This window comes from Pogoniulus pusillus, chromosome 31 (assembly GCF_015220805.1).
Source record: "Pogoniulus pusillus isolate bPogPus1 chromosome 31, bPogPus1.pri, whole genome shotgun sequence".
Taxonomy (NCBI): domain Eukaryota; kingdom Metazoa; phylum Chordata; class Aves; order Piciformes; family Lybiidae; genus Pogoniulus; species Pogoniulus pusillus.
This window is the reverse complement of record NC_087294.1, coordinates 12,666,367-12,689,552: the sequence shown is the minus strand read 5'-3', so window position 1 is coordinate 12,689,552 and position 23,186 is coordinate 12,666,367.

Here is a 23,186-nt window from a genome sequence, read left to right as displayed (position 1 = left end):
GAGGCTCAGGGCAGAGCTCATTGCTGTCTGCAACTACCTGAAGGGAGGTTGTAGCCAGGTGGGGTTGGTCTCTTCTGCCAGGCAACCAGTGACATAATAAGGGGGGACAGTCTCAGGTTGTGCTGGGGAAGGTCTAGACTGGATGTTAGGAGGAAGTTGTTGGCAGAGAGAGTGCTTGGCATTGGAATGGGCTGCCCAGGGAGGTGGTGGAGTCACTGTTCCTGGGGGTGTTTAAGAAGAGACTGGCTGAGGCACTTAGTGCCATGGTGTTGTTGATTGGACAGGGCTGGGTGCTAGGGTGGAGTGGATGATCTTGGAGATCTCTTCCAACCTCTTTGATTCTATGATTCTGTGTTTTATTTGCACAATATATATACAAATACAAGAAAATGTATTCTTCTGTGTGCATTGTTTCACTGATTCAGTGACAGAGTAGATGAACCATTTGTCAAGAAAGCAGAGCAGAAAATGCTGAAAAGATATTTTTGCATTTATGTTCTGTGCTTCTCTGGAAGGACTGAGAGAGAAGAATGTTCTCTCTCAATGGCTCTTTGTGTTTAGATTGTACCTTCACAACTGAGCATTACTGAAGGTCAAACATAGTGACACCTTAGCAATGGACCAGAAGATCAGCAGACAGCCTTCTGCCATGTGTTTTCTTTCCTCTAGATGGGAAGTAAATTATCCCCTTCACATGATAGCTTTCATCCTTCTCCTATCCTTGCCCTGTTACTTCTGGTTGATCGGCAAAAGCAGAGTCTGTTTATCTGTGGCTCTTTTTTGTGGGTAAAAGTCTGAGAGGTCAGCAAAGAACCTCTCTGTTCCCTGCCCAGGCTGGATGATTTCACAGTCACAGTAGAGTAAATGGGGAGTTACTGCAATTGGAGATACTCCACGCTAAAGGGAGAAGTGATTCAATCTACCCTTGAGTGTTTTGTTCCTGAGACAGACTGTGGGCTTTTGTGGAAGTCACAATTTAGACTTGGATGTCACAGAATGGTAGGATGTGGAAGAGACCTCTGGAGATCATCTTGTCCAACTCAAATGTGAGTGCACCTAAATCAAGTTGCACAGGAGCATGTCCAGGCAGGTTTGGAAAGTCTTCAGAGAAGGAGACATCACAACCTCTCTGGGCAGCGTGTTTCAGTGATCTGCCACCTTCAAAGTAAAGAAGTTTCCCCTTATGTTCAGATGCTACTTCTTGTGCTCCAGTTGCCTCTTGTCCCATCACAGGCAACCATTGAAAAGAATCCAACCCCGTCCTCACAACCTCTTCCCTCTAGATATTTATATGTGTTGATAAGATTCACTCTCAGTCTTCTCTTTTCCATGCTAAGGAGCCCCAGGTCTCTCGACCTCTCCTCATAACAGAGATGCTTCAGTCCTCTAATCATTCTCATGGCCCTGTGTTGGACTTTTCCAGTAGTTCTCTGCCCTCCTTGAACTGGGCAGTCCAGAACTCGACACAATGCTCTAGGTGTGGCCTCACCATAGCAGGGTAGAGAGGGAGGAGAACCACCCTCGACCTGCTGGCTACACTCTTTTTAATGAACCTCAAAATACTGTTGGACTTTTTGGTTATGAGGGCACATTGCTGGCTCACAGTGAACTTGTCCACCAGCACTCCTATGCCCTTCTTCATAGGACTGCTTTCCAGCAGGTCAACCCATACTAGTGCACGGTGTTATTCCTCCCTAGGTGCAGGACTCCATACTTACCCTTATTGATCTTCATGAGGTTCACTTCTGCCCAACTCTGCAGCCTATTTGCACAGACTTCTGGCAATCAGTCAATCCTTCCAGCTTTATATCAACAACAAGCTTGCTGAGAGCACACTCTCTTCTTCCAGCTTGTTGTTGAATATGTTGAACAAGACTGGACCCAGTACTGACCCCTGAGGAGCATCGCTAGCCATAACCCTCTAACTAGACCCTGCACTGTTGATCACAATCCTCTGTGCTCTCTCATTCACTCAATTCTCCATCTACCTCGCTGTCTACTCATCTAACCCACACTTCCTAAGCTTCCCTATGAGGATGTTATGGGAGACAATGTTTAAAGCTTTGCTAAAGTCCTCACATCCTTTCATGTCCTCACAGCAATGTGCAGCACCACCTACTAGCTACCAGTTGTAGCAGAGGAAGATATTTTCATCCAGCAATCTTCATTTGCAGAACCCCATTTACAGCGAGTCATTCTTCTAGGTGAACTGAAAGGCATGCATCTCTCTCTGTGAGGTTTATTAACACTACTTACCATGTTGTAATAGGGCATACCCAGCAGCAAAACATAGCACTTTCCTCCCAGCAGGACCGGAACACAGCTTCCAGGCTTGCCATAACACCAACAGTCCTGGGAGTGCAGCTCTGAGATGAGACGGTTTATTTGCAAACAGAGAGCTGGATTGCTAGCAATGAACTGAAGAACAAACAGAAGACTTTACACAAATGTGACACTTGCTCTTTTCAAATTACAGCCGTTGTATTTTTACTACAGATGAAAAACAAACAAGCTGCTCTGTCTTGTCTCTCTCCCGGCTTGCTTAGAGACTCCGCTCGGCTTGGCTGCATGTAGATCAATTTGTTTCAAGAGATCAGCATTTCCTTTTTAACCTTTTGAACTCTGAGTCCCCATAGGATCTTGATGGGTTTGTCAATTATGTATTTTCATTTTGTACTGGTAATCGATAGCACTTTGGACCACTAATGTCATACCATATCTTTGTCTTGGGCTAGCAAGTGAATAATAACTAAATAATGCATTTCAAACAAGAGAGCAAATGAATATTCTCCCTCCAGCACACAAAGAAACATGCAAAAAGAAATCACTGAACAATAGGACATTGATTTTTTTGGCTCCAAACTTTCCAGCTGCAGGCAGAAAAGGCTAGAATACAGCTGTAGTGCATTTGCTTCCTCCTGAAGTTGCACTTGGGCATTGAACTTCAAAATGCCTCTCGTTTTCCCAGCATTACTACTGGATAAAGGTTTGGTGCAGACCAAGGTAGTGCTGAGAATTGCCAGCCACGGAATATTTGGAAAGCAAAAGCAGTGCCTGCAATCCCAGCGTTGTTGGCAGGACCTTTTCAAGTGCTGTGTGTTCTCAGCAGACAAAAAAGCTTTCAAAGAGTTGCTATCTGGAAACCAAAGCTACATCTGTACTGGCAGACTGGAGAGGGTTGAGGAGCAGCCTTGGACTCTGGCTTGCAATCATACATGCTGTTGTGTTGTTAGCACAGGCTTTGTCAGAAGGCTGGCAGCTGTCGAGGAGCTCTCTCCCAAGCAGCAGGTAGATTGGGAGGTAATGCTCTCAGCAAACAGCTCAAACACAAAATCCCCATTTTGGGGTCTGAGGACTTGACTGGGCCGATTGGAACCCTGCTGTGTCAGCTGGCCTTGAGGCCAAAGAACAGCCTCTCTTTTAGTTTGCTAATGTAGATGTAGTCAGTGGGTACTAACTGTATCTGATAATTGTGCTACCAGCAGTGGAAAGAGCATTTTGTGGCTAAAGTGTGGGACTGGGAATGGAAAGATTCAGTTCCTATACATTGCACAGATTTTCAGTGTAACTTGAGGTCACTTAGCCCCTGTGCTTCTTGTTTCAGGTACAAAATGGATGTAACAGAACTTACTTTCTGTGATGTTGACATGGAAGCACAGAAGAGGATCACAGAATACACTGGGTTGGAAGGGGCCTCTAAAGGTCATCTAGTGAGGTCTCTTCCAACCTTGGTGATACTGTGATACTGTGATAGTCTTACCCTGTGGCTGTAAGCAGGGACATTCCCAACTAGATCTGGGTGCTCAGAGCTCCATCAAGCCTGACCTTGAATGTCTCCAGCCTTGGGACCTCCACCACCTCCATGGGCAACCTGTTACAGTGTTCCACCACCCTCATAGCAAAGAACTTCCTCCTAATGTCCAATCTAAATCTACCCTGCTCTAGTTTAAAACCATTGCCTCTTAAAATCGTGGCTTTTAAACAGTCCCTTCCCAGTTTTCCTGTAGACCTCCTTCAGGTACTGTAAGGCCACTATAAAGTTCTCCCTGGAGCCTTCTCTTCTCCAGACTGAACAACAACTACTATATCTTTGTAGAAGAGGTGCTTCAGCCCTTTGTGGTCCTCCTCTGGCCCTGCTCCATCAGCCACGTTGAGAGATGCGATAGGTGGATAGTAACCTATTTAATACAGCAAATGTTTCATGCTAGAAGTGCTTAGAAAACTAAAGCATTCATCTGTCAGAAAAGTTTGCAGTTTTCTCACCCCATTTCTCCAAATCAGACTGTTTAGCTCAAGCACTGAGATCTCTGCAAGCCCTGGAAGCTGACAGGGTTATTTTTGTCTTCTGTGAAATCATCCCACCAGTGTACCAGAAAGGACTGAACCCCTGCTTGGAGTTTGTCAAAATATGTTTTGACCTTGAAACGTTCAGATGAACACAGGCATATGGCATTTTCTGAGTAAAGCTTGCAGTGCTGGAAGAATCTGGGACCAGATGTCAGTGACTGGGTGATGCAGTGCTGCACCACAACAACAGCAACGGTAATAAAACAGCAGAAGAGAACAACGAAAACCTGTTCAAGATGCACAACAAGGTAGCTGCATTTGCCACCCACACTTAGAACAGTGCTTAAAGTTAATTTGAAGCCCACTTAAACACCTTTCTCATACAAAGACTGGTATCATCTGATTGTGACCATAGTAGTGCTCGAGGCTAGACAGTAGTTGTGCTCGGAATGGGCTCCAAAACAGAGTGAGTATTTGCTTGGACAAGTTTTGTTCCCCAAATCAATGCTGCACTGCTGGAGTTTCACCTCCCTCGAGTTTAACACACTAGTCTTCATCTGTCCTGTGTTTCACCCTTTCCTGATTGTTGTCTCAAAAGGCAAGCCCTAAGGTTTCCCTTCAGCAGATCATTGGCAGATATGTGCTCATGTCTTAATCATAGAATCAACCATGTTGGAGGAGACTTCCAAGCTCATCCAGTCCAACCTATCCCCCAGCCCCAGCCAGTCAACCAGACCATGGCACCAAGTGCCTCATCCAGTCTTTTCTTGAACACCTCCAGGGATGGCTACTCCACCACCTCCCTGGGCAGCCCATTCCAATGCCAATCACTCTCTCTGTGAAGAACTTCCTCCTAACATCCAGGAGGTGTTTAAGGCCAGGCTGGATGAGGCTGTGGGCAGCATGATCTAGGGTAGGGTGTCCCTGCCCATGGCAGGGGGGTTAGAACTGGATGATCCTGTGGTCCCTTCCAACACAGACTGATTCTATGATTCTATTCTAATCTGGGTAGAAGTCCTTTCTTTTCCCTGCTTCTTGAACATACCTCAAGTCTCTGTCAGTGTACAGGACACAATTCTGTAACAAGTCTTTCTCAAGACTGCCTTTTAGCATGAGGCAGTTTCCAGCTGCTTGGAGGGCTTTTTGCCCCCAAAGATTTATCTGTTCCTTCTGCCACCTCAGACCTGTATGTTAGCCCAGGTGGCAATTGAAGAAATTGTCAGACTTTCCAGCCCAACTTTCTGCACAAAACCCATTAAGATTTCTGTGCAGATAGGAGTAGAGAGGGGACCTGTTGAAGGGGATATATTTCTTTTAATCTTGACTACAATACAATCAGATTTTTTTCCCCATCAATCTTTGATCTAAAGAACAAAACGTCCCTTAAAGCCATGGGAATTTGATGTATCTACTGAATTATCTATCTGGCAACAGCAGACTCCATTTAAAATATATATTTATATATATATAAACTTACTGTATCATTTTAATTTTATTATTTGAGTATCTGACATACATATTTCATCTTCTGAGGCTCAGGGAAATTCTGTCTTCACAGGTATAGACACAGTGGAGTTATTTTTTTAGTCAGGAGTTGGATTTTGTCCTCAACAGTTACATGCTCTCAATTAATCCTACTGATGTTACTGAGAGTCTTTAACTTCAGCAGGAGTTTGATCCAGCCCTAAAGAAATTTGACATCAGCTACAAAAAACAGTGAAGGACCTATTGCTACAGAGAAAGTCAATCCAAATATCCCTCTTCAAGAATTAGATAATAGCCCAGGTGGCCAAGAAGGCCAATGGCATCCTGGCTGGGATTAGAAATGCTGTGCCCAGAAGGAGCAGGGAAGGGATTGTCCCCTTAGACTCAGCTCTGGAGAGGCCACACCTCAAGTATTGTGTTCAGTTTTGGGCACCTTAATACGAGAGAGATGTGGAGGTGCTGGAGCCAGTGCAGAGGAGGGCAAGGAAGCTGGGGAAGGGCCTGGGGAATAAATCTGATGAGGAGAGACTGAGTGAGCTGGGGATGGTTAGTGTGAAACAGAGGAGGCTGAGTGTCTTCTGACTCAGAGGGGTTGGTCTCTTCCACCAGGCAAGCAGCAACAGAACAAGGGGACACAGATTCAGGTCGTGTTGGAGGAGTTCTAGGCTGGATGTTAGGAAGAAGTTGTTGGCAGAGAGAGTGATTGGCATTGGAATGGGCTGCCCAGGAAGGTGGTGGAGTCGCCGTCCCTGGAGGTGTTCAAGAAGAGACTGGATGAGGCACTTAGTGCTATGGTCTAGTTGCTTGGCTAGGGCTGGGTGCTAGGTTGGCCTGGATGATCTTGGAGGTCTCTTCCAACCTGGCTGATTCTATGAAGATTGCAATGTCTCAGCAGTAATAGCTTGAGATCAGTTATGCCAGCAGTAATGTGAAACATTCTGTATCCTGTTATTGCTCCTGCAAGAAAGAAGGTTCATTCTTCAGAGAGCTGAGTGCACCACCCGTGGCTGTAATGTGGGAAGGAAGCTTGTGAGATGCCATCCTGTTTCTGTATCTTCTCAGAAAGCCTTAAGCAAGGGCCAGATCTGCCATATAACTTCTAATGTGTGAATCTGAAGTGTGGTTTTCCATCTTTTGTGGCTCTGCATCTGAATTTATGCATGCAGGTCCAGAATGACTGCCTGTCAAGTGCAGCTGCCTTTGTATACCAACGTGTCTGCTCTGGAGTACACACAGAGCATCAAAGGTCTCCCGTGGCAGCTGACTTTCATGTTGCTCACGTACAAGATCCTACATATGCTGAGAAAGGGAGCACCTAAAGTTTCCAAATGTTGGCTTTGGAGTGTATTTAACACTAGGTATTTAAAAGAATAAAATGTGATAATGCCAGGGTATCATCTTGGGGTGCATTTATAGTCTTTTGAACCAGTAATTTGTCTTTTGCCTAATAAGTCATTTTGTCTCCAATCTTTCTGACTGAAGGGGGTGAGTTAACACTGACCTTTGCAATTAGTTTGTTTCCTCATTCTGCTGTCCCCTTTGCTGTGATGTTGGCTTTCATGGAGGCTAATGAGGGCTTACCTTTTTTAGGGACTGAGTTTAGCAAAAGAGCATCAGTGATTAGCCTTTAAATGAGGGAGTCATTAATCCCTGACATGCATTAATATGGAAATCATGCATCCTTTTGGTATTATGTTGGCAAGACATTGCTTAATAACTAAATGAAAATAAAACAATGGGTTTTTTTCTCTCATTGAAGTGCACCCAGAGCTTTAACAGACCCCAAAGCCCAGCAGCTCTGGCCAAGTCTGCCATTACGTGCAGCATGGCTGAACTTCTGCCAGATCCAATGGGATTTTGGAGCAAGTTGTTGTCTAGATCATTTCTGGAATATGTAATCTTTTAAAATCCAACTATTTCCCATGTAGTCTTTGCTGATAAATGATACCATAGCTAGGCACTCCTTTAGTGAGTAAAAGAGCTTCTTTGGAGATGTCAGCTTAGCATCCTTGGTGGCGTCATCCCAGCCCAGTAGCCAAGAGGGGAAAGAGATGAGTTCCAGTACAGTAATTCTGCACCAACAGGAGATTTCTCTTGTGAAAGGAAAATCCTCAAGAGAGAGGTGGAGAGAAGGCTTTGAATCATAAATCATCTCTGAATCCCAGGGAGACCTGGATGAGAAGCTTACAGTGTCCTCTGCTCTGCACCGCAGAGGCATACTTACAAGAGTGAACTCAGCCAGCACTCTCAGCTGGGCAGCACACATCTGCCAGGAGTCAGAAGAGGGTTTCTCTGCCTTGCTGAGCTAGGGCTGTGACACCAAATTCAATATTTGTTTTATTGAAAAACATATATCTCAGGTTTTTACCTCAAAAAGACACCGATAATAATCCATCTTGATTGGAAGGTGTAGATGTCTTATCCCAGGAAAGCCAAAGTGAAGTTATTGAAAATACAGCTGGAAATGAATGAGAAAAAGAATGAATGCAAGAGTGATGTGGAGGTGCTGGAGTGGGTCCAGAGAAGGGCAATGAAGCTGGTGAAGGGCCTAGAGAATAAATCCTATGAGGAGTGACTGAGGGAGCTGGGGATGGGTAGTTTGAAAAAGAGGAGGCTGAGAGGAAACCTCATTGCTGTCTACAGCTACCTGAAGGGACATTGTGTAGAGGCTGCTGCTGGTCTCTTCTCACAGGTAGTTGGAGACAGAACAAGGGGGAATGGCCTCAAGCTGCCACTGGGTAGGTTTAGATTGGACATTAGTAAAGAGAGTGTTCAGGTGCTAGAACGACCTGCCCAGGGAGGTGGTTGAACCACTGACCCTAGATGTGTTTAAAGGTCATTTCTATGTGGTGCTTAGGGCTATGGTTTAAGGTGAATCTTGTAGAGTAGGGTTCTAGGTTGGAGTTGGTGATCCTGAGGGGCTTTTCCAAACTGGAAGTTTCTGTGGTTCTGTAAGGACAATACTGTGGTCTCATAAAGGTAAGAGAGTAAAAGAAAGAAATAACATCTGAAACATTTGCTGGTGCTTGTGCCACACACTCCCTGTGTAAAGGAATATGGAGAAACAAGGAAATACTTACACAAAGTGACCTTCCAAACTAATGGAAATGGATCTCTTGTGACTTTAGACGTATCTCAATATGGTGCCAATGCATGCAAAGGATGAAGGAAACAAGTTTCAAATGGTGAGAGTGCCAGATTCTTAAATCAAGACAGAATAATGCATCCTAAGAGATAATTTATACCAACTAAGCTGTCTGAGGCTCTGGAGATCAGCTTTTGCCACGTGTTTCTCTACAGCTTTCCTGGTGGACCACAACATAGCATATAGATGATTCATGGACTGGAGACTTGCTGCACACACAGGGTCCAAGCTTTGGAACAATTTTTAGCATTCCTTTGCACCTTATATCTTGAGATTCTTTGTAGTGGTTTCAAACTCTTACTTCTTAATAGCCAAATAAGATATTAAGAGGACAAAGTACTCTCTGTATGTAAGAAAATTACATAAGAGATGTGACTTAACAAAACAGTTGTGTCTCTTGTATGCTCCAGCTCCATCTGTAATGGCAGTAAAAATGACAGCAGCAGTATTAATAGGGTGAATATGTTACCATTAAACAGCCTGAAACCACTCTTCTGTTTACTTTCAAAGCAGTGGTTTGTCAGTGCTACCTGCTCCCTCACTACCCTGCAAAAGAGAGGAAATTAAAAAGAGAAAAAGAATCAGAAAACCATAGAATCACAGAATCAGTCAGGGCTGGAAGGGACCACAAAGATCATCCATCCATCCATCTTTCTTTCTTTCTTTCTTTCTTTCTTTCTTTCTTTCTTTCTTTCTTTCTTTCTTTCTTTCTTTCTTTCTTTCTCTCTTTCTCTCTTTCTCTCTTTCTCTCTTTCTCTCTTTCTCTCTTTCTCTCTTTCTCTCTTTCTCTCTTTCTCTCTTTCTCTCTTTCTCTCTTTCTCTCTTTCTCTCTTTCTCTCTCTCTTTCTCTCTTTCTCTCTTTCTCTCTTTCTCTCTTTCTCTCTCTCTTTCTCTCTTTCTCTCTTTCTTTCTCTCTTTCTCTCTCTCTTTCTCTCTCTTTCTTTCTTTCTTTCTTTCTTTCTTTCTTTCTTTCTTTCTTTCTTTCTTTCTTTCTTTCTTTCCTTTTCTTCTCTCTTTCTCTCTTTCATTCTATCTTTCCTTCTTCTTTCTTTCCTTCTTTCTAATCCATTGTAGCTCTCCCTGACCATTTGACCTTCTTGAATGATGCTAAAATTTACTGGAGGGTCAAAAAGTCCCAGGGGCCCACAGCAGACATAAAGCAAGACAAATGAGGGCAGATTTCTAGGCAAAATCAATGCATTTCTAAAGACTACTTCATATTGTGCAAAACACACCCGTGCTGTTTATAGGAAGAGTAGAGTTTGCTTTGTACATATTAAAGGTGCTTTTTATACTCTTAGAATGTAAAAAATAGTTGTGCAAGCTTCACATTCCAGGACCTGTAATCAAATGCTAAGAGTTTTCAGATCTGCCAAGCCCAAAAAGCTGAGATTTCAGGTCCACTTGCCAGCTCACATTTTCCCTCTGGCAGCAGCACTCTCCACAGCCCTGCCAGTAGCTGGCTCCTCCTTAAGATGCTTCCCTAACAAAGCCTGGGATTTAATTTAAATGTTGGGGTTCGTTTTCAGTCATAAAGGTGAAAGTCCAAAGTTTCAAGATAAACCCAAGCTGAGCAGAACCCATTCTTCCCTGCTGAAATGGCCCTAAGACAGTGTCTGCTTTGAGGAAACATTGGAAATGATATCTGGCTTAGACAAGGGAGCCTGCTTGTTACCTGCAGTGATATTTCTTCGTGACTACATATTTGTCAGGGGAATCCTGTTTCTTTACTTAGATAGTGCAGGGTTTGGGGTTTGTTCTATTTTTTTTTTCATTCTCTAACTGTGCATGGCTAATTTCCCTTACTGTTAATGAGAGTTTAATGTGGTGTTCGAAACGGAGAGAGAGAAGAAGCTTCTATGCAACTGATAAAACAGAGCATAAAGAGGCAGGGTAGCGGCAGCTGTCTGGCTGTGAATTTAATGCTTTTCTGCTACAGCAGTCAAAGCAAAGGTAATTGGTGGGATCTTCTATTTCCTTTCTTTCCTTCCTTTCTTTCTTTCTTTCTTTCTTTCTTTCTTTCTTTCTTTCTTTCTTTCTTTCTTTCTTTCTTTCTTTCTTTCTTTCTTTCTTTCTTTCTTTCTTTCTTTCTTTCTTTCTTTCTTTCTTTCTTTCTTTCTTTCTTTCTTTCTTTCTTTCTTTCTTTCCCTCTTCTCTCTCTTTCTTCTCTTTCTTTCCTCATCTCTCTTTCTCTCTCCTTCCTTCCTTCATCTTCTTTCCCTCTTTCCTTCCTTTCTCTTCTTTCTCTTCTTCCTTCTTCTCTTCTCCTACTTCTTTTTTCTTTTCTTTCCTTCTTTCTCTTTTTCCCTTCTTTCTCTTCTCCTTCCTCTTCCCCTTTCTTCTCTTTCCTTACCTTCTCTCTCTTTTCCCTTTCCTTTCCTTTCCTTTCCTTTCCTTTCCTTTCCTTTCCTTTCCTTTCCTTTCCTTTCCTTTCCTTTCCTTTCCTTTCCTTTCCTTTCCTTTCCTTTCCTTTCCTTTCCTTTCCTTTCCTTTCCTTTCCTTTCCTTTCCTTTCCTTTCCTTTCCTTTCCTTTCCTTTCCTTTCCTTTCCTTTCCTTTCCTTTCCTTTCCTTTCCTTTCCTTTCCTTTCCTTTCCTTTCCTTTCCTTTCCTTTCCTTTCCTTTCCTTTCCTTTCCTTTCCTTTCCTTTCCTTTCCTTTCCTTTCCTTTCCTTTCCTTTCCTCTTTTCTTTTTCTTTTATTTTCTTTCCTTCTGTCTTTTTTCCCCTTCTTTCTCTTTTCTTTCTTCTCCTGTCTTTTCTTCCCTTCTTTGTCTTCTCCTTCCTCTTCTCCTTTCTTTTCTTTCCTTCTTTCTCTTTTTTCCCTCTTTCTCCTCACCTTGCCTCACTTCACCTCATTCCTTGCCTCCCTCCTTGCCTTTCCTTTCCTCCTTCATCATCTTTCCTCCTGCCTTTCTGGCATCAAAACACTGCTTGGAAAGGAGACACAACAGGACTGGTGTAGAAAAAGGAACACTGAACTTTAAGTAGCTGTGGTGTGGAAGCCTTGCACTAATTCCCTATAATAAGTAAAACAAACCTATCTGAACCAGGACAATATTAAAAGCAGTGTTTGGAAATGGTACTGACATTCCTTCTGAGATCATCCTCATATTGTGTTTTCATTTTGGTGCTGACTTTGCAGATGAGATCTGGATAATTTCAATCAAAAGAAGTTTTTTTTCCCCCTTGTGTTGCCCTCTCAACCATTTAAACTTAAAGGAAATTTCGTGGCAACAAATCACCATGACAGACTTATTCTTGCAATCCCCCTTGTCCACCCTCAGAGAAGATCCATGACTTAGCATATGAAGTGGATTACCTTTCACCCCAATTAATGTTTTTATAATGAGTACCAAAGGAAGTGATAATGTTTTGCCACTTATTATCGAGTGTTGCTGGGGCAATCTCTGAGACTCAAGACTTAGGTCATTGGCAGCACTGACATGATGGCAATCATGCTGCTGAGGTGTAAGCCCTACCACAGCAATGAATAAATAGGTCAATTTAATTTCCAGTACTATCAGTCTGAAGCTTTGAGGAGCAGGATGAGTGAGATACAAATGTCCAGGGGTATTGAAGATTTGGCAGAGGTTAGACCTGAAATCCCAGCATTTCTGAGCCCATTCAAATATTGCTTAAATGAGAAACAGTGAAGTAATAAAAGAAGAAATTATAATCATGTTTTGTCTGGGAAGTGGAACTACCTCATTTTAAAGTGCAGTGATAAATCTTTTTCAACAATTATGATACAGTGAGACACAATAGTGCATAATAAATGACATTTGGAGGCTGTCAGAAGGCTGATGCATCAGATGGTAGTGGGAGCTGGCAAAATTCAGTGACCTCAGTTGTAAAGGAAGAGTGCCATTGGAGATGTTACTGAACAGTCTAATCCTACTCCCCCCTTTTGTTGTTTTTAAACATGGTGTAATAATGCTTCAATATACTTTAAAATTGCCAGGCAAAGAAGCAAAGGCAGTTTTCCATAGAACTTTATTTCCAGTTAAAAGTTACCTGACAGAAATAATGGTTCTATAGGATCATAAGATGGTTTAGGTTGGAAGGGACCATAAAGATTATCCAGGACCAGTATTTCTTGGAGTAAAACTGCAAAGCCTTGGAGCTGTGGCTCTTACCTGGTATGTGATATGGTAGAGAATCATAGAATTGTAGAATGGTTTAGGTTGGAAGGGACCTCAAAGCTCATCCAGTTCCAACTCCCCACCTCAAGCAGGGACACCTCCCACCAGAACAGGTCACTCAAGGTCTCATCCAACCTGGCCTTGAGCACCTCCAGGGCAGGAGCAGCCACAGCCTCCCTGGGCAACCTGTGCCAGTGTCACACCACCCTCACTGTAAAGAACTTCCTCCTAACATCCAGTGCTTCCAGTTTAAACCCATTACTCCTCATCCTGTCATTACAAGACCTTGTAAAAAGTCCCTCCCCAGCCTTCCTATAGGCCCCCTTCAGATACTGGAAAGCCACTCTAAGGTCTCCTCAAATCCTTCTCTTCTCCAGGCTAAAGAGTCCCAACTTTTGTAGCCTGTCCTCATAGCAGAGCTGCTCCAGTCCTCTGAGCATCTTCGTGGCCTCCTCTGGACTGACTCCAACATTTCAATGTCCTTCCTGTGTTGGTGGCTCCAGAACTGCACCGAGTACTCCAGGTGGGGTCTGGAGAGAGCAGAGCAAAGGGGGAGAATCCCCTCCCTTGCCCTGCTGGCCATGCTGCTGTTGGGTTGCTGTCTGGGCTGTGTGTGCACACTTACTTTACCTCTCAGCATTCCTGTGCACTTTTAATTATTTTGATATAAGAACCAATTTTGCACTGGTAAACCTTATGCAGAAAGATTACAGAAAGGCAGAAAGTTGTGTTGTTACAAAATGTCTTGTGTTGAGGAGACTGAAAGATGTAAGATTTCAACATCCCTCAAAAAAAAAAGAGGTTATTTTATTTAGACAGATGTATCACCATAGCACACAGAGAGCCACGGAAGAGAGGAATGGGTTTCCTCATGGCAAGTTGTGGCACAGCACCTCTTTGTTCTGTGTCCTGTTTTTGCCTCAGGTAGGCTTTGAAGTAGGCTGAGCATTGGCTGGTTTTGTGTCCCAACATCTGGAAGCTCCAACACACTGAGCTCTGCAGCTGACTGCATCAGTGGGCAGGCAGGCTGGCAGGACAGCGTGGAGTGCCTGAGTGTTCTTGTGAGCAAAACCAGAAGAAAAAGAAGCAGGCTAATTTTAGGAACCACCACTTTTGGCACTGGCATCTAAAAACATAGATATATATATATATTGCATCTGAAGCCCTGTGGGCAAATTCCTGTTCCTTTCTGCTCTGCATAAAGAGTGGCTTGGGCTCAATTCTCTGAGCTGGCTTCTCCAATGGGATGGGGTTCAATAGCTCCAAGTGCAGGGTGCTGCACTTTGGCCACAGCAACCCCATGCAGAGATACAGGCTGGGGTCGGAGTGGCTGAGAGCAGCCAGACAGAGAGGGATCTGGGGGTGCTGATTGATACCTGCCTGAACATGAGCCAGCAGTGTGCCCAGGTGGCCAAGAGAGCCAGTGGCATCCTGGCCTGCATCAGGAATGGTGTGGCCAGCAGGAGCAGGGAGGTCATTCTGCCCCTGTACTCTGCACTGGTTAGACCTCACCTTGAGTCCTGTGTTCAGTTCTGGGCCCCCCAGTTTAGGAGGGACATTGAGATGCTTGAGCGTGTCCAGAGAAGGGCAACGAGGCTGGGGAGAGGCCTTGAGCACAGCCCTACGAGGAGAGGCTGAGGGAGCTGGGATTGGTTAGCCTGGAGAAGAGGAGGCTCAGGGGTGACCTTATTGCTGTCTACAACTACCTGAGGGGTGGTTGTGGCCAGGAGGAGGTTGCTCTCTTCTCTCAGGTGGCCAGTGCCAGAACAAGAGGACACAGCCTCAGGCTGCGCCAGGGCAGATTTAGGCTGGAGGTGAGGAGAAAGTTCTTCCCTGAGAGAGTCATTGGACACTGGAATGGGCTGCCCGGGGAGGTGGTGGAGTCACCGTCCCCGGAGCTGTTCAAGGCAGGACTGGACGTGACACTTGGTGCCATGGTCTGGCCTTGAGCTCTGTGGTAAAGGGTTGGACTTGATGATCTGTGAGGTCTCTTCCAACCTTGGTGATACTGTGAGACTGTGATACTGTGATTCTCTGCCTGCTTTACAGCTCTCTGAAATCCATCCAGTTTCACAGCCCTGCTTCCTACCTGCGTTGGTGTTGGGAAAGGTGCTGCAGCAGCTGGGAGGGAGCGAACTATCTCTTTATTTATTCATTACAAATGTTTCTTTGACCTGGTGAAATGTGGTGAGCTGGAAAAGCCCCTTTTTTTTGTCACTCCTGTCGCCTGTTATCCTCCCTAAGAGCCGCAGAGGATTTAAAGGTCATTTGAAAAGCAGCCTTTTTGCTCTTTGACAGCCCTTTTCAATATCAGCCTCCAGTTCTGTTTTACAAAGTCATCATTATTAACTGCCTTCGTGGCCACTGCTGTGTTCCTGGGATTGCAGAGAAACTTGAGATACTAATTGCAATGAGCTAATTTGGCAATCCTGTGCAAACTTCCTTGAGGCATTAGTTAAGAATATGCTTTCCTTTACACAAAGAGTGTTTGAAAGAGGGAACAGCCTGCAAATGCAGCAGAAGGCATGCTTTTGTCCTCCTATACTTAAGAGTAGATGGTATAATTAGCTTACAATGGCAGTTGAATGTACTTCTCGGAATGAGAAGAGAACATACAGAATTACACAGTAGCTTTAGCTTAATGATAATCAGTGATAATGGTGATAATAATAATAGTACTTAGAGCTTTAATGCAGAGATTTGCATCTCGAAAGTGTTATGCAAAACATTGACTTAATTACTGTCACCTCTTCAGGGAAGGTAGGTGTTATTGCCCTAACTTAATAGATAGGGAAATGGAGATATAAGGAAGTGAAATGACTTGCCAAAGACTCTGCAAGAGGCTGCACGGGGATTCAAACACAGCAGACTGCCCTTGTGGCCAAGAGAGCCAATGACATCCTGGGCTGCATGAAGCAAAATGTGGCCAGCAGGGCCAGGGAAGTCCTTCTCCCCTTTTTGCCCTCTACTTTGCCCTGCTGAGACCACACCTGGAATTCTGTGTCAAATTTTAGGCTCCCCAGTTCAAGAGAGACAGGGATCTGCTGGATAGAGTCCAGCTGAGAGCCACAAGGACAACTGGGGGACTTGAGCATCTCCCCTATGGAGACAGACTGAGAGCCCTGGGGCTGTTTTGTCTGGAGAAGGCTGAGAGATCTGATGAATGTCTATAAATATCTGAGGAGTGGGTGTCAAGTGGATGGGGACAAACTCCTTTCAGTGATGCATGGTAATAAGCCAAGGAGCAATGGATACAAAGTGCAACAGAGAAGGTTTCACCTCAACATGAGGAGAAACTTCTTTGGAGAGAGGATAACAGAGCCCTGGAACAGGCTGCCCAGAGAGGTTGTGGAGTCTCCTCCTCTGGAGACTTTCCAAACCTGTCTGGATGCATTCCTCTAGTATTCTGTGGTCCCCTGACCATATGCTTCCTTATACCAGGCTAATTATACACATCTTAGGGCTGCTCTGTGCTTTTGGAATTTGAGCCAAAAGCCTTTGAAACTAGGACTGTCTGTAGCATTGTTTTGAGGTTCCACTTTTTCATCAGTGATTGGAAGAAATACTCTAACATGTGATTGGAAGAAATACTCTAATATGTGATTGGAAGAAATACTCTAGCATGATTATGATTAGTTAGGCAACAAAAGAGATTTTTTTGAGTTTGTTGAAGAATTGGCTTGATTTTTTGGGCCAAATTCCACATTTATTTGTCTTTTCTCTGAGTTCTAAACTGCATATATTTTGGAGTTTGTATCTGGCAGGTATATTTTTGCCTGTTTCTTATTAAGATCACTGTGAATCTTTCTGCCTCGATGACATCTCCTTACTGGAAGGACTTGCAGTGTGTTTGGTGAGTTAAACCACAGCCACAATTCAAGGTGATGATGAAACATCCTAAGATGTGTTGTATTCCTTAAGGATAAAGTGAAAAGCTTCTATATATAATAATTATTTCCCTATGTGAAAGAGAGAATGCCATGCCATGGCATGCATTGGTCTAGATCATGCCATGATCTAGCTGATTGGATAGGGCTGGGTGCTAGGTTGGACTGGATGATCTTGGAGGTCTCATCCAACCTGGTTGACTCTATGAAAAATGGACTTGAGGAATGAGTTTCACTTCGACTGCCTTACCTGTGTTTTTTAGCATAGATCTTACAGGCACCGCTGTAGTGGTTAATTAAATCCAAGCCATAGTTCACTTCTTAGATAAGGAAGGCAGGTCCTTATCTGCAGAACATAAGGCAATAATACAAGTCAGCATCTGTGTTTGGAGGATTTAAAGGAGCTTTTGATAATTGTTTTCTCTGCTTCCTACCTTCTGTCACCTTTGCTTAAGAGCAGATCTGTGCACACAAGCTTCCAGGCATTTAAAACCAGGGTGTCCTGTGAACAGAGTAAAATCTGCCTCTGTATTGGGAGCCTTTCTGGGCACAGCTGGTGTTGCACTTATGTGTTTTGGTACCTGTGGGGTGTGTAGGCATTTTCTGGTGCTCTGAATGGACATGACATCCCTAGGTAATAACTTCATGTAGCGTTATTGATTCTGGCATTGTACCAGCAGGCACTTCTGAGCGTGTAAATCCCCTGTGGAGCATCTTATGATAGTCTGACCTAAAGCTGAAGAAGGTCTTTGTAGATGAACTTCACAAATGCTTCCCCTGTTTCCAGGATAAGATAGTTACATGCATCAGGAAAAGCTTGGATGAGGCACTTAGTGCCATGGTCTAGTTGACTGGATAGGGCTGGGTGCTAGGTTGGACTGGATGATCTTGGAGGTCTCTTCCAACCTGGTTGATTCTATGATTCAGCTAATCAAAACCTCAAACAATTTTATCCAACAGACTTTTAGCAGGCTTCTCATTAAAGGCTTTTTGATGTTCAATTTTTTTTTGGGAGTGGTGGTGGTGGATTTTTTTTTCATGTAGAAACAGACATGAGGAACCTTGAGAAAAGAGTGGAGAACCTTTCTGAAACACTGCCTGTGTGTGTGTTTTCCACAGGCATTTTTCACTGGGAGGCAAAGGCTTTTCTGACAGTCACAGTTTCCCAGTCAGGGTAAGCATGAAGCAACTATTTCTATATAGGAGAAAGAAGCCATAAGGCAGAGTGGCTGTGTGCCCAGCTCAAGTTTTCAAAACCTGGGGAGGTTTGGTTGCTTGGTTGCTGAGGGGTTTTTGTTTGCCTTTTCCCTTTCTTTTCTCCCCCCCTCTCTCTCTCTCTCTCTCTCTCTTTCTCTTTCTCTCTCTCTCTCTCTTGTTTTTTTTGTCCCTGCAGAAAAATTGCTTTACATGGACGATATTGGCTTAATCTATTCCCAGGCATTATTTAGCAAATCACTTCAAGGAGTGGGGATTATTCAGTCTGGATAGGAGAAGGCTCCAAGGAGACCCTATTGTAGCCTTCCAGTGTCTTTAAGGAGGCCTACAAGAAAGCTGGGGAGGGACTTTTTAAGATATCAGGTTGTGACAGGACTGGGGGGAAAGGAACAAAGCTAGAAATGGGTAGATTGAGGACGGATGTTAGAAAGAAGTTCTTCACCATGAGGGTGGTGAGACCCTGGAATGGATTGCCCAGAATGGTGGTGGAAGCTTCATCCCTGGAGGTGTTTAAGGGCAGGCTGGATGAGGCTGTGGCCAGGCTGATCTAGGGTAGGGTGTCCCTGCCCATGGCAGGGGAATTTGAACTAGATGATCCTTGTGGTCCCTTCCAACCCTGACTGATTCTATGGTTCTGTTCTGATTTGGGTAGAAGTCCTTTCTTTTCCTGCTTCTTGAACATATCTCAAGTCTCAGTGCTCAGGACATAGAGTGGAGTGTCCTACTCTCATGGCAGGGGGGTTAGAACTAGATGATCCTTGTGGTCCCTTCCAACCCTGACTGGTTCTATGATTCTATATGGGCATTGGAGCTGGGTGTGGACCAAAAGAAATCTTACTTATTGTGATGTGCATTTGTTGTTGTGTCCACTGCCAGGTGTGAGACACATCTTCTGGTAGTACATTGCTTCAGCAACAGCCTTTAAGCATCTCTGCTCAGAGTCATGATCCTTGAGGTTCCTTCCAACCCTGACAATTCTGTGACTCTATGTTCAAGAGAACCACAACCTAACAACAAGCTAACAGAAATATGCATTCCTTGATGGAATGGGTAAGTATTCTTTGCTGCTCTAATTATTAAAAGGAAGTAGCTTTTTGGGAGGTGGAGAGTGAATGAAATACTAAATTTGGCTCGTCCTGACAATCCACATTAGAATATCAGACCTGAGCTGTTGTCTTCGCCCAGTTTAATTGACTCTGAGCTTTGAGTAATGCTAAGTACGAGCAGAGTCCTACTGGAGTGGAATATGAAATACATACCTGAAAATGAGACTGTGCTGTAATATATGTCGGTCACACAAGGTGGCAGAATGAGCTTAGGGCTGCCCTAGAAATAAGAGGCAGTGAAGCTGCAGCACTGCTTTCTGTCAGCAGTGTATCCTTGCTTGCCCTGTGAATATGCCAAGTTGATTTTACACAGGCAGAGGGATGGAGGAGAGTATTTTACCATGGCATGCATATATATATATAAAAGTAATTATCTGAGGGGTTTTTTCCTATTTCCTTCAGAGATTTAATGGAAACTCTTAAAAACTTGTGGCTAACTTAGGAGATTAATAATCATACAATGCTGAATCTGCTGACATCTTCTGTGTTGAAAACACAGCTCACTTTCTATCGATACATTGATTGTCTAAGTGGGGCTGAACTCTTCAGATGAAGGACAGCTACAAGAACAGGCACACAGGGAACATTTTGCTTTTCATTATTGATTTATGGTTAAATTCACTTCTATTGTAAGTGAATGAAACTCTATTGACTTTGCTGGTGTTGTGTTTGCTTTTAGAAGGCCTGAGCATGGCAGGTAAGTATATGTGGCTGAACTGAGAGCAACTCAAATTGGAGAAATTGAAGTTCAAGGCAAAGAATATTGAGTCCAATACTGGGCTCCCCAGTTCAAAAGGGACAGGGATCTACTTGAGAGAGTCCAATGGAGGGCTACAGGGGTGATTAAGGGACTGGAGCACTGCCTTATGAGGAAAGGCTGAGAGACCTGGGGCTAGTTAGGCTGGAGGGGGGATCTAACCAATATTTATAATACCTGGAGGGAAGCTGTAACCAGGTGAGGGTTGGTCTCTTCTGCCAGGCAGCCAGCAAGAGAACAAGGGGACACAGTCTCAAGTTGTGCTGGGGGAAGTCTGGGCTGGATGCTAGGAGGAAGTTCTTGCCAAAGAGAGTGATTGGCATTGGAATGGGCTGCCAAGGGAGGTGGTGGAGTCACCGTCCCTGGGGGTGTTCAAGGAAAGCCTGGATGAGGCACTTAGTGCCATGGTCTGGTTGATTGGCCAGGGCTGGGTGCTAGGTTGGACTGGATGATCTTGGAGGTCTCTTCCAACCTGGCTGATTCTGTGACTCTATGATCTGAGGGCTCAGGGTCAAGAAAGAAGGGACAGCCTCTTCTCACTTGTGCCCTGTGATAGGACAAGGAGCAATGGATGTAAACTACAGCACAGAAAGTTTCACCTCAACATGAAGAAGAACTTTACTGTAAGTGTCCCAGAGCACTGGGACAGAGAGGTTGTGTAATCTCCTTCTCTGCAGACTTTCCAGCCCTGTCTGGATGCATTCCTGTGCGATCTGTGATAGATTAGGTGGTCTTGCTCTGACGGGGGGGTGTGAACTGGAAGATCTCCAGAGGCCCCTTCAAATCCCTAACATCCTGTGATCCTGTGAAGAAGGGATTGCTCTGCAGCAATTCTCCATGGTACTGATTGGGCTAGAGAGATGGGGAACAGTACAGACACTTCTTCCTGCCAGGTTCTCTCCTCAGTCTCTGAACCTCCTCTTGTAATGCTCGCTTCCAGGGGCAAGGCTGAGCTGCTTCACCAGAGGAAACCTTGGGTGAAGGTTACAAGTGAGCTCCTAGGTGTACCTGCCCAATTTGTCCCTGTGGAGCTACAGAACATCTGAATGGTGCACCAGAACAGTGGAGAAATTCAACTATGGTGAGAGACCTCTTCCAGTGTTATAAACTCCTCATATAGATTGTGCCAGTAACACAGAGAAGCAGGCTGTGTGTTAAGCCCAATTAATGGTTTCTTGAAGAGAGAGAGAGAGAGAGAAGCTATTGTAGGATGCATTTTAAAAGTAGCTGACAATACATCCTGCATCTGAATTTGCTCCTCTCTGTAACTAAATTAAGTAACTGACCAGGATAGTCTTATAAGTAAGGGCTTAAGGACTGTGATCTGTTCATTGCTCCTTATGCAATATATTTCTGGAAGCTCATTAGAAGCTGCTGGAGCTTATTCACCCTTGCAACCTTTTCAGCAGATGTTCAGCTGTTTGTTTTTTGCCTTTTTTTTTTCCCCTTTCACTGCCTTAAGGTATTTGGCTAAGCATTAAAACAATCCTGGAACAGGTCAGGAGAGTATTTATTTCCCAGCAAAAGAAATTATCTAGTAAAACTGATGACAATTAATTAAAAGAAAAAAAAAAAAAAAGAAGTGATCTGTAATCTATTAATGAGAACTGGAAAACAAGAAGAAAAAGAACAGAAAATCTGAAATTTAGAGCTATAGCTAACACTGGAACTGCAACTTTTCTCTTTGCACAGGCAGGAAATGACAACATTATAAGGAAGAAAAAGGAAACAAAAAAGAAGCAAGAGAAAAATGCAAAAGGAGAAAGTGAAATTGTGAGTTCTGGAAAATGTCTTCTGCATCAGCTGCATTTGCATTTGGTTCCTCAGATATTCAGGGGTCCTGCAGTTCATGAGAGTCATGACTGAACTATGGTCATGTCTAAGATGATTTTGGTCACCCACACCTTAGTGCTTGGCTTCAGGCTTCAGACAGCTCTCTCAGCCCTTGTTTTTGTGTCCATCTTACTCCATAGTCCTGTCCTGCCTTTCAGCTGTTAGCTACTGCCTGTCAGCTAAGCCTTAGCACTGGTGTGACATCTCTTCCACCGTCCCACTGCAGAGCCAGGCAGGTTATTTTTAATTGCCAGAGGTTTTAACTTACCTGCACAAATGTACACTGCACAGGCTTGAGGCACTCACACATACTTCTCAACCTAGATAGGGTAACTGAGTGGAGACAGCTTCTCAAAATGCCTTTCTCCTATGACTGTCCACAACTCTTCCCTCTTATTTTCAGTACAAAGTCAGGCACTAACAGCCTAAACCTCTGCAGGGGATGCTTTGAGTTAAACTTCTAGTCCTGCACTGAAATGGGCAAAAATGCTCACTTATACCTGCTCCTTACTATCTCTCAATAACTAATTACTGCCTTTTGGTCTGGTTTGCCTCACAGCAGTGTGTTGCCATTGATGGGGAGTACATATGAGAGCGGAAGCTCCCTGGGAGATCCAAGCTGGTGGCTGCAGGGCAGTGAAGGGTAAGGGCAGGGATGGCTGGCAAACTGGGGCACACATCTGGGCTGAGGCAGGCTTTTTGGATGCTATCACACACAAATCCCACCTAAACTGCTTCATCCACTCAGAGCTGCAGTGCAGTGAGAGATGTAGGAGTGAAACAAGACCGAATACACCAAACACATGAGTAGTAGGCAGCAACATTTACATAACAAGTAATTATTTCATGTCTGAAGGGGCATTACAGGCTGTCTGCACCCTGAGAGAACAGCCTGACAGCGAGACAGCCAGGCTGAGTTGGAGCAGAAATGCAGAGCTCCTCTCAAGCAAGCGGTGTGGGGCAGCTCCCTTTGTCACTTTCCAAAGTCATTGCACAGAGTGATGTCTGCATATTGGTTAAGTAAGTAACAACTGACTGGGTTTCATTCAAAATATAACAGTCTCAGTAGCCTTAGCCAGTGCCCCTGGAAAGCAGAAAGCAAGCAGAGGCATAACCTTACCGGGAGAGCTGGCAGTGACACCAACGTGGTGAGCCAAAGTATTAATGGCAGCTCTCAAATAGTCTTCATCTTGTTAGATGCAGGAGTTAGTCATGCCTGAGCAACACACGTGGGAGCAGAGCACCTTGTCTCTGGACACACAGACACCCACAGGTACTTATATATGCAACTGAAACAATGTGTGGTTAGAGTGGACAGGATGAGAGTGCG